General features: G+C 43.7%; 1 pseudogene; it reads left to right on the top strand.

The window, feature by feature from the left end:
* The first annotated feature begins 6,635 nt into the window (after nt 1-6,635).
* On the top strand, nt 6,636-10,256 carry LOC125267290 (annotated as a pseudogene).
* The last annotated feature ends 918 nt before the right edge of the window (nt 10,257-11,174 follow it).

Below are 11,174 nucleotides of genomic sequence, written 5' to 3'. Positions count from 1 at the left end.
ATATAATACTACTAATAAACTAATATAATACTACTAATATAATACTATTAATTGAAATAGTCTGGTGCGACTTCTCACATCCAACAAGATATATGGAATAAAAAATCAGTAATTTAGGAACAAAACCAGCAACACTTGTGGCGTGGAGGGGTCAGAAATAAACAAAAAAACTGGAGCTATATAACTTTATTTTGCCAAAAAGAATAAAAATCTCTCATTGTTACATAGCCTACATTATTAGTTTTTAACATCTTGTGGAAGTATTTTCCCTTACTTTATGTTAGCTTAAATAACATTAAAATCTTGCACTGAACAACACTGTACTGAACAAATACAATCCCTGAATACATTTGTACACTCTTCTGTTTCTTGACAGACACCTGCAGCGCTTGTGCTCACACAGCTGGGCCACATTTGTCCAAGATGCCGTTTGAGCATCGGTAACGTTTAATGGCTGCATCGGACGCGTTTCGGTGGTTTAAATCGGCGCTCATGACTTAAAGTCGAGTGCTTTTACTGTCATTTAGGCAAGCGCGCTCATAAAAGAAGCGATTGAGAGCGCGGCTCATGGTTGCATAGCAACGACAGACGCCACTGGAGCGAAAGCGCATTGGAAAGGAGAATGCGGCGCGGCCGCGTATGTGACGCGATATGTGAATGCCCCTTAGAACGGCGACTTTTTCTTTGCATATCAGACAGGTAGCAACTAGAGAATAATAATTTAGCGGGCCGGATTATGTTTTATTTTTGAGATCAGTTGCGGGCTGGGTAGAGGGGGTTCACTTAAAGCTTTTATGTATACTGCATTATAAAGTTATTTATTATGTACGTCATCATAATGCGTTATATCATTTAAAAGATAATTGCAACCAAAGTTAAAATGCATTATAATATTCAAAGATTTTTTTGAATATTGGTTGTCATGTTTTAATGCAATATAATTTCTATAGATTTATTATAATGTACTATAACTGGTTACAATTATTAATACAGTGCATTATAATGTGCATTACAAAGCACAATTAATGCATTAAAAATACTTTTATAATGCATAATACATAAAGGGTTTAAGTAAAGTGCTCCCAAAAATGGTACTGGTGAGTATTATGTTCAGGGGAGCAACTGTACATTTGCTGAGGAGTATCTTCATCAAAAAAAAAAGTATAGATAAAACTCAATGTGCAGAAGATATAAACACTCCAACAATTATAATCTTTAATGTCAGTTTTGAATGTCCCATTAAATATTAACACATCTTCAAAAGAGGACGAGTTAAATGGTAGCAGAAGTCACCATAAAATGTACAAGTGAAGTTTCTGACCACAGTTTCCTAAATGTTTCAAATTCAGATCAGCATTTGCAACTCTGCAGCTTCTCAAATGCCTCTTTTTCCTACACAACACTGCGAGAATAAAGAGCAAGACTGAATTATAAATAGGTTATAATGAGCGTCATTCAACATGACTTGTAAAAGACTTGTACGGTGAGTAAAGACTGACTTGTGCAATGATTATGCCTAAAACTTGGTTATGGTGCAAGTCATGGTTGTGAACATGAAACACATATACAATAATAACAATAAGATGTTTCTGAACATAATTACAGTAAGATGATATTAAATATTGTATTCTACAATAATAAAATAATTTGTTCAACATCTTTTTTTTTTTTTTTTTTAAAGAAATAATCTGCAAAACCTATGAACACACATTCCCACAAAAACTACATAGATCTAAATTTAACTGACATCTCAGTTTTGTTTTAATAGCTGGAGGAGGAGCTGAATCTGATGGTGACGCCCTAAACTTTACTATGTTTTAAAGTTTCACAACTGAAACACTCCTCAATCATCATAATTGACTGGACAGCAGACCTGAGTAATTCTCTTTGTTGAACAGTGACAACAGAGAATCCAGTGATATTTTTTAAGAGTATGAAAATTCAGCAGATTTCATTGGACTTTGTACTGACCTTTGCATGATTTTCTGTTTCTATAGGTAAGGACACTGTTCAGTTCTGTTGACATTTTAAAAAATTATGGTAACCTTAATCTGTTACAACAGAGACACGGAGGCAGAGGTAAAAGCAATCCAGGTAAGTTTTATTTCACAAATAGCAGAGCACTGGGTGATGGCAAGCAGATATAAAGTTCTTGAGAGATGAAGGGAATGTAATACTGTCCTGATTTTAACTTGTAGATACTGGTGGAGAGATGCAATGGAGGGAGACGACGGAGACACTCACACACACAGGCAGGTAGGCACACGAGGAGAACAGGAGACGAAGGAGATGGAGGAGATCGCTGGAGCAGGTAAGTATGTCGTTGGGAGTCCTTAAGGTAAGCATACATGTGTTGTAGTGCAAACGAGACCGGACAGTGAGTGTGTGTGAGTGTGGTGGTTAAGTAGTGGTGGTGATTGCAGTGCTGATGAGTAACAGGTGGCGGTGATCAGTATGCTGGTGATTGAGTGCGTGGGTAAGGGAGTGAGGTGGAACCTGACGTGTCTGTGACAGTACCCCCCCTCCCACGGCCCGCTCCTGAGGGCCGCGGACCCCGACGTCGTGGTGGTCTTCCTCTGGGGCGTGGGGCAGGTCTGTCTGGGTGGTTGGCGTGGAAGGTCTGTAACAGGATAGGATCAAGGATATCATTCTTGGGGACCCATGAGCGTTCTTCGGGGCCATAGCCTTCCCAGTTGACGAGGTATTCGAGTCGACCACCACGGCGCCGGGAGTCCAGGATCTCGCGAACCACGTAAGCTGTGCCGTCCTCCATGATGAGTGGAAGGGGGGGCTCGGCGGCTGTCACGTCAGGTTCTGTGGAGGGAACAACAGAAGGGTGGTGAGGCTTTAGCAGTGATACATGGAATGTAGGGTGAATTCTACTGTACTGTGGAGGGAGTTGGAGTCGGTAGGTGACGGGGTTGATCTGCCGGATGATGGTGAACGGGCCAATGAAGCGGGGACTCAGCTTCTTGCAGGGCAGACGCATCCTGATGTCCCTGGTGGACAGCCAGACCTTCTGCCCCGGTTGGTATACAGGAGCGTCGGAGCGCCGAAGGTCGGCTGCCATCTTGCGTCTGCGCAGGGCTCTCTGCAGTTGGTGGTGAGCTGAGTCCCAAACCCTCTCGCTCTCCCAGAACCAGTAGTCGACTGCAGGGACGTTGGAGGGTTCCCCATCCCAGGGGAACAGTGGGGGTTGGTAGCCGAGTACGCACTGGAAGGGTGTTAGTCCAGTTGTGGCTTGGCGGAGGGAGTTCTGTGCGTACTCGGTCCAACCCAGGTACTGGTTCCAGGAGTTCTGGTGGCCGTGACAGAAGGTACGCAGGAAGCGGCCTATCTCCTGAATCTTCTGTTCCGTCTGCCCGTTCGACTGAGGGTGGTACCCAGATGACAGGCTGACGGTCACACCCAGGAGGGAGAAGAAGGCCTTCCAGACGTGGGAGACGAATTGGGGTCCTCTGTCGGAGACTATGTCTTCAGGAATTCCGTAATAGCGAAACACATGGTTAAACATCAACTCAGCAGTGGCCATGGCGGTAGGTAGACCCTCCAGGGGTATCAGACGGCAGGACTTTCAGAAGCGGTCTACCACCAGCAGGATGCACGTGTGACCGTCAGACTCAGGGAGGTCGGTGACGAAGTCCACTCCCAGGTGTGACCAGGGTCTCTCAGGAACGGGCAGAGGAAGAAGCTTGCCGGTGGGAAGATGGCGTGGGCTCTTTGAGATGGCGCACTCCCTGCAGCCCTGCACGTACCTCCTGACATCGTTGGCCATGTTGGGCCACCAGAAGCGTTGTTTGAGCAACGAGAGGGTCTCATTGGCCCCCGGGTGGCCAGTGCCAAGTGAAGAGTGGGTATTGTGCAGGAGTGGAGTGCGACGTGCCTGTGTGACGTATTGCAAGCCTTGGGGGCAACCCGGCGGAGTGCGTGTGGAGGCATTGGAGGAGGGAATGGTTTCTTCGGACCACTGGATCGGGTTCACGAAAATGGACTCTGGTAGAATTGTTTCAGGAACTTCAGGCTTTTCCTCAGGGGAGTAGAGACGAGACAAGGCGTCAGCTTTGGTATTCTTTGAACCAGGGCGATAAGAGATGGAGAAGTTGAACCTTGAGAAGAACATGGCCCAGCGAGCTTGACGAGGGTTGAGTCTTTTGGCTGCCTTCAGATATTCTAGGTTCTTATGATCGGTGAGGACTTGAAAGGGATGAGTAGCCCCCTCCAACCAATGCCTCCACTCCTCAAGGGCAAGCTTGACAGCCAGGAGTTCGCGGTCACCGATGTCATAATTGACCTCCGCTGGGTTGAGCTTGCGGGAGAAGAAGGCGCATGGATGGAGTCTACTTGGTGTCCCCTGCTGCTGTGAAAGGACCGCTCCCACTCCGGTGGTGGAGGCGTCCACTTCCACGACGAATGGGAGATCTGGATTAGGGTGGACGAGGAGGGGAGCGGTTGTGAAGGCTCTTTTAAGGGTCTCGAAGGCGTTGGTGGCTTGTTGGGACCAGGACAGAGACTTGGGCTGATGACGGAGTAAGTTGGTGAGTGGACTGACGATGGTACTGTAATTCTTGATAAACCGACGGTAGAAATTGGAGAAACCTAGGAAGCGTTGGAGTTCTTTGATTGTTGATGGAATGGGCCAGGACTGGATAGCGGAGACCTTCCCCTCGTCCATCCGGATGCCACTGTGATCAATTATGTATCCCAGGAAATGGACAGAGGGCTGGTGGAAGGAGCACTTTTCAACTTTGAGGAAGAGATGGTATTGCCGTAAGCTTTGGAGGACCTCCGCAACGTGGTGGCGATGTTCGGCCAAGCTCCGGGAGTAGATGAGGATGTCATCAATATATACCAGCACGAACTTGTGAAGAAACTCCCGGAGCACCTCGTGTATGAAATCCTGGAATACGGAGGGGGCGTTGACCAGGCCATACGGCATGACGAGATACTCGTAGTGTCCGGTGGGCGTGACAAAGGCGGTCTTCCACTCGTCCCCCTCACGTATCCGGATGAGGTTGTACGCGCTGCGGAGGTCCAACTTGGTGAACACAGTGGCACCGCGGAGATGTTCCAGGGCCGCTGGGACGAGGGGAAGTGGGTAGCGGAACTTGACAGTAATCTTGTTGAGGGCACGGTAATCGATGCAGGGCCTCAAGCCTCCGTCCTTCTTCGCCACAAAAAAGAAGCTTGAAGCAGCAGGGGAAGTAGACGGGCGGATGTAACCTTGTTCGAGTGCCTCTTTGATGTATTCCTCCATGGCCTTCTCCTCCGGTATTGACAGGGGGTAGATGCATCCCCTGGGCACTGGCTCACCCGGTAACAGATCGATGGCACAGTCCCATGGCCGGTGTGGAGGAAGCTTGGAGGCGCGTTGCGGGCAGAAGACGTCACTGAAGGGGGCGTAGTCCGGGGGAACATCCACGGAGCGCTTCTCTACAGGGCTTTCGATGGACGTGGCATTGATGGCGAGAGACTTGGAGAGTGGAGATTTCGGAACAGGAAGCGCTGGGAAACAGTCTGGAAAGCAGTGGTCGCCCCACTTCAGGACTTCGCCCGTGCGCCAAGAGATGGTGGGATTGTGTTGTTTAAGCCACGGGCGCCCTAGAACCACGTCAGCGGTGGACTCCTCCAGAACCAGCAGATGTATCTTCTCAGAATGCAGGACGCCGACACAGAGTTGAAGTGGTCCCACGCAATGACGGATGTTCTTACGGCTCAGGGGTTTGCCCGTGATGGAGTGGATCTGATAGCTAGTCGGAGACGGGGAGATCTTGAGCTTGAGTTGACGACAGAGGGTTCCTGAGATGAAATTTCCTGCTGACCCTGAGTCGAGGAACGCCACCACTGGAATAGAGGTATTTGCAGCAGTAAGGATTACAATAGTAGTGAGTGGTTTCATTTTCTGTATGGAGGGGAAAATTGCACTCACCACGGGCCGAGGAGGACGAGATGGGCATGTGGAGATAGCATGCCCCAGAGATCCACAATATAAGCACAAGTTCAGGGTCAGCCTTCTTTGTCTTTCCTTAGGTGTGAGACGTGAATGATCAATTTGCATTGGTTCGGTGGCTGGTTCTGGAGGGCTGACGGGTTCAGACCGACGGAGGAGGTTGGTGGTTGATGACTGGCCCTGGTGCTCTAAGAGACACGACTGCATACGAGAACCCACGCGGATGGCGAGTTGGATGAAGCGTTCTAGTCCCATTGAGTCCTCGTATGCAGCGAGATGCAGCCGCACATTGGGTTCCAAACCCTGATGGAAAGTAGTGATGAGGGCTTGTTCATTCCATCCGCTGGTGGCGGCTAGCGTTCGGAACTGCAAGGCATAATCGTTAACAGATAGATTTCTTTGCTTCAGATTATAGAGTTTCTCACCAGTCGAAGAGTCCGCCAGAGGTTTCCCGAAGGCCTCACGGAAGTGAGAGACGAACGCCGAGTATGACTTGACAACAGGGCCCTTCTGTGTCCACAGGGAGTCTGCCCATTGCAGGGCCTTACCTTGCAGTTGCGAAATGATAAACGCTATTTTCGCTGTGTCGGTTGTGTAGAGGTGCGGCTGCATCTCCAGGACCAGTTCGCATTGGAGAAGGAATCCGCTGCATTCCTCCGCCGATCCAGAGTAGGGCGCCGGTTTGGCCATGGGACTGGCGGTGAATGCTGGAGAAGAAGCGGTGATGGTGGGTGCGGAAGCAGCAGCGTTGGTGGGTGACGGTGAGGATGGCTGTGGTGTGAGTGCTCGGCGCAGCGCGTCCACGAGCTCCTGAAACGGATCGTTGGTGCTCATGCTGTGAAGTTGTTATGGTCCGGTCTTCTGTTACAACAGAGACACGGAGGCAGAGGTAAAAGCAATCCAGGTAAGTTTTATTTCACAAATAGCAGAGCACTGGGTGTTGGCAAGCAGATATATAGTTCTTGAGAGATGAAGAGAATGTAATACTGTCCTGATTTTAACTTGCAGATGCTGGTGGAGAGATGCAATGGAGGGAGACGACGGAGACACTCACACACACAGGCAGGTAGGTAGGCACACGAGGAGAACAGGAGACGAAGGAGATGGAGGAGATGGAGGAGATGGAGGAGATGGAGGAGATGGAGGAGATGGAGGAGATGGAGGAGATGGAGGAGATCGCTGGAGCAGGTAAGTATGTTGTTGGGAGTCCTTAAGGTAAGCATACATGTGTTGTAGTGCAAACGAGACCGGACAGTGAGTGTGTGTGAGTGTGGTGGTTAAGTAGTGGTGGTGATTGCAGTGCTGATGAGTAACAGGTGGCGGTGATCAGTATGCTGGTGATTGAGTGCGTGGGTAAGGGAGTGAGGTGGAACCTGACGTGTCTGTGACATAATCCACATGTAATTTATTAAAAATGGGTTAACAGTTTACACTTATTGCAAAGAACTGTTACTTTTACATAATGAATAGAACATAATTTGCAAAATAAATTAATCCACTTAAATTATTATTCATTATTATTTTTTGCATGTGGGATACCATGAAAATGAATAGTACTTAACATGAATAGTACTTAACGTTCTGCCAGTTTTTGTTGGGTGCTGTTGCCATGGTGAATCGTAATATCGGAGCTCCATTGATCATAGCTTTTCATAGTCATGGTGCACAAGCTTAACACAGAGTCAACCTACTCAGAGTTGATTGAACTAACTCAATTCAGCTGTTCTGAAACAGAAAGGTCAGAGTTTCCCATCTCAGTGTAAGTCAACTCAGAGTTCAAGTTTTAACTCAGAGTTGGTTGAACCTCCTTATTGAAATGGGCCCCTGATGATAACGATCACAATCGCTGAAGAAAAGAGAAAAAACAATAACTACATCTGACATCTAACCACAGCCATAGATGAAACCAACTGAAAAGAAAAAGCAGACTGACTTTATTTCTGTCATTTGTCTACAGTTCTTTTTGAGAATTAACAGGTTTAGATGTTGATGTTTTATTGAAATTGACCATTATGGTGATCGGTGTTTCATTTAGTTGGGCACTGTAATTTGGTTTTTATGTTAAGTTTGTGGTCTTTGTAACAAGCACATCTTTTGTTATAAAAGAGACCACAAACAAGAGCGATGATATGGTTTACACCATCAAGAAGAAAACCAATTGTCTAGTCTCATCCCTGACCAAGAGTGGTTGTTCATTATTGTTATTATAACTAACAGTACCTTTATGCCACAGATAAGATGTTTTGAGATTTCATTTTTAAACATATTGTGGGGGGAAAATAGACACACCCACTACACTCAGAGTGAAAGACATGCCGGCACCATCATGGAAGTTTCCATCAAACAATTTTTTATTATTTAAAATTAAAAAAAAACTATCAAATTGACTGACCCAGCACTGATTTAAAAAAAAAAAAAAAAAAAAAAAGGCAAATTGTTTAGTGTATAAAACCCAGCATATGTTCTGTCCAATATTTACATCAGAGCTGGGTTGTCAAATAAACAAAATTGTGTTGTTTTTAACCCAGCATTTTTAGAGTGTAGAGAGAAGAGCGGCACTATGGATACCATTTCTTTTCAACAGGTCAGGTCTGCCCCAAAAACTTTTCCAATTGAAAAGTCTATGAACCCTATAGTATTTTGTGGACACCATTTAGACATCCAGCCATTGAGTGATGACAGTCTGCTAAGTATTTCATCACTCCAGCGAACAAGAAGAGGGCCAGAGCAAATTACAGGGTCTGACATCGTACTTGCGAGTTCCAACATGTCGTTAATGTTAATTTTAGTGATCTCTGACTGGTGAAGTTGGACATCATTGGTGCCGACATGAATAATAATCTTAAAGTAAAAGGTTAGAGGTTAAAATCAAAGGTCAACATATCAGTAAATGTCACGCTAATATGATTATTATTCAAAAAGTTCTGCCACTTCTATAATTTTAAAACTGTTGGAAACAGTTTAATTGTGCAACATATTAGAGTAATAGATTTAGTCTTTATGAAATGCTGTTGTACTTCTGGTTTTCTTTCAGCATCTGTTCTTCACTATATCAACTATTTAATTTGGGAATTTGGCTTAATCAAGATGCTGCTGATTACTTAAGCTCTTCTTCTCATTTTTGCTGCTTTAGGACAGGTAAGCTTGTGTTCTAGTATAATTAGTACAGACATGAATACTGATGATGTGATCATTATGATTTCTGTTGCTGTAGGATCACAGAGGATCTGCAGGACAGATATTTTCATTGGATATGGCACCAAATTCTGTTGATGATCAGTATAAGGGCTGTATAGAGAACATGAAACAGCTGGTGGAGACAAAACTTCTAGAGAAAGAAAAATCACAGTCTGAATATGAATTTGCAAAACTTTGGGAAGAGGGTGTCCATGAAGCCAAAACACCAGAAGATAACTTGCCAAAAAATCATTCAGTTGCTGTTTATGTTTACACACATTCAAGTCCACTGTATGAATTTTTCAATAATGATGTTTGTAGTCAGAAACAAAAATACAAAGACAAGACATTTAAATGGTATTCGCTTCACTTTCTGTTAACAGATGCGATTCAGATTCTGAAGAAAACACAAAATATATGCTATTTCACATATCGTGGTACTGATGTTGAATTTGATAAGAATGTTCTGAACAAAGAGGTTCGTTTTGGATGATTTACATCCTCCTCTTTATATCAAAGTGTAGCACAAGGTTTTGGAACTAAATCTTGTTTTCAAATCAAAACTTGTGAAGGTGCTGATGTGTCACATTACTCTATATTTCTTTCTGAGAAAGAGGTGCTGATTCCTCCATATGAGAAGTTCAAAGTCATTGCTGTCAACACGAGAAAAGGTCAGAATGATCTCTGGTGTGACACTGTGTTCATATTGCACAGCTCTGGAACAAGAAGTGACCTGAACTGTGCAGTGGCATCCATGGATATCAGTACCAATACACCTTCAATTAATTTTATTATTGGGTTTTCTGTTATTATAACTATTATTATTATTTGTTATGTAATGTATATTTTAATTAAGAAGTGCTATGGTTTGGACACTGTTATACCTTACCAGGCTTTTAATTATTAACTGTAATCTGCAGCACTGTAAAGGTACCACACAGATAGACTGCCCTAAATTGTCAGACTGCCATTTAAATTTATAAACTAATATTTATAATATGCTAATAATGAGACCATATTATTACTGTGAACTTATTTCATTTGATTCCACTAAAAATATTTTAAATAAAGAGATTTTCACTGCATCAGCAACTGCAGTCACCACCTGTTAAATAAAGCAACATGCAGCATATCATCAATGTTTTTGGGTCTTCTCTTCTCCTGAACTGAAGCACAAGGGTGACCCAAAAAATAACATTTTACATTAAACTACCAGCAAATGTGTCCAGTATATCATTGTTTTTTTTTTTGTTTTTTTTTTTTTTTTTTTCTCACAGTTTATTATTATTAAAATACATTTCGTGAGTGTGTTTTTTTTTTTTTTGTCTTGCACCTTTAACCCTTTCAACCCCACAGGTAAGTCATGTAATGTCCACACTAAGTAACATTGACATGCTGCAGTAAGATAATTAAGTGAATATGTAAGTGATGATTGAGCATTAATGATGAACACTTAACAAGCAGAATCTATATAACTTTTGTGGAGCCGTTTCTTTACGTAAATCCAACATTGTATTTTTTTGAGTGCAACACATAATATTATGGGAGAAAAGGCTTTAAAGTATAACAACTCAAGTATTCTGAATATACTGTCAAGTCAATAAAAAAGTAATAATGTACAACTGTCCTTACTTTCCAAGTGGGTTTGAATTTTGTCAATGATAAATTAAAAATATCATCTTTTGTGGATCTGTTTGTCCTGTACACAAATTGTAGTAGGTCAAATGACTCTGGTTTGGTGTTCAGGATGTTTCTTAATAAAGTGAAAATAGTAGTGGACTTGAAGCAGAAAGCAGTTCTTACCAGAAAGAGACTGACTTTCTCATTTCTGTCTGCCATTCATAAAGTAAAGTTTAGATTGCTGGAACTCAAAAAGTAAAAATGGATTCACTGAATGTAACTGTAGAAGAACTTTGTTTTCTCATCAGAGGAGATCTGCAGTTTACACAGTGAGAAACTCAAAGGCTGAATCCAAAATGGTACCCTACCCTCATTTTCTCCTTTAATGTTTTCTTTGTGTTGAAGTTACTCTTATAAGTATATATATATA

This window comes from Megalobrama amblycephala, linkage group LG1 (genome assembly GCF_018812025.1).
Source record: "Megalobrama amblycephala isolate DHTTF-2021 linkage group LG1, ASM1881202v1, whole genome shotgun sequence".
Taxonomy (NCBI): Eukaryota; Metazoa; Chordata; class Actinopteri; order Cypriniformes; family Xenocyprididae; genus Megalobrama; species Megalobrama amblycephala.
This window is presented reverse-complemented; position numbering and strand designations above follow the sequence as displayed.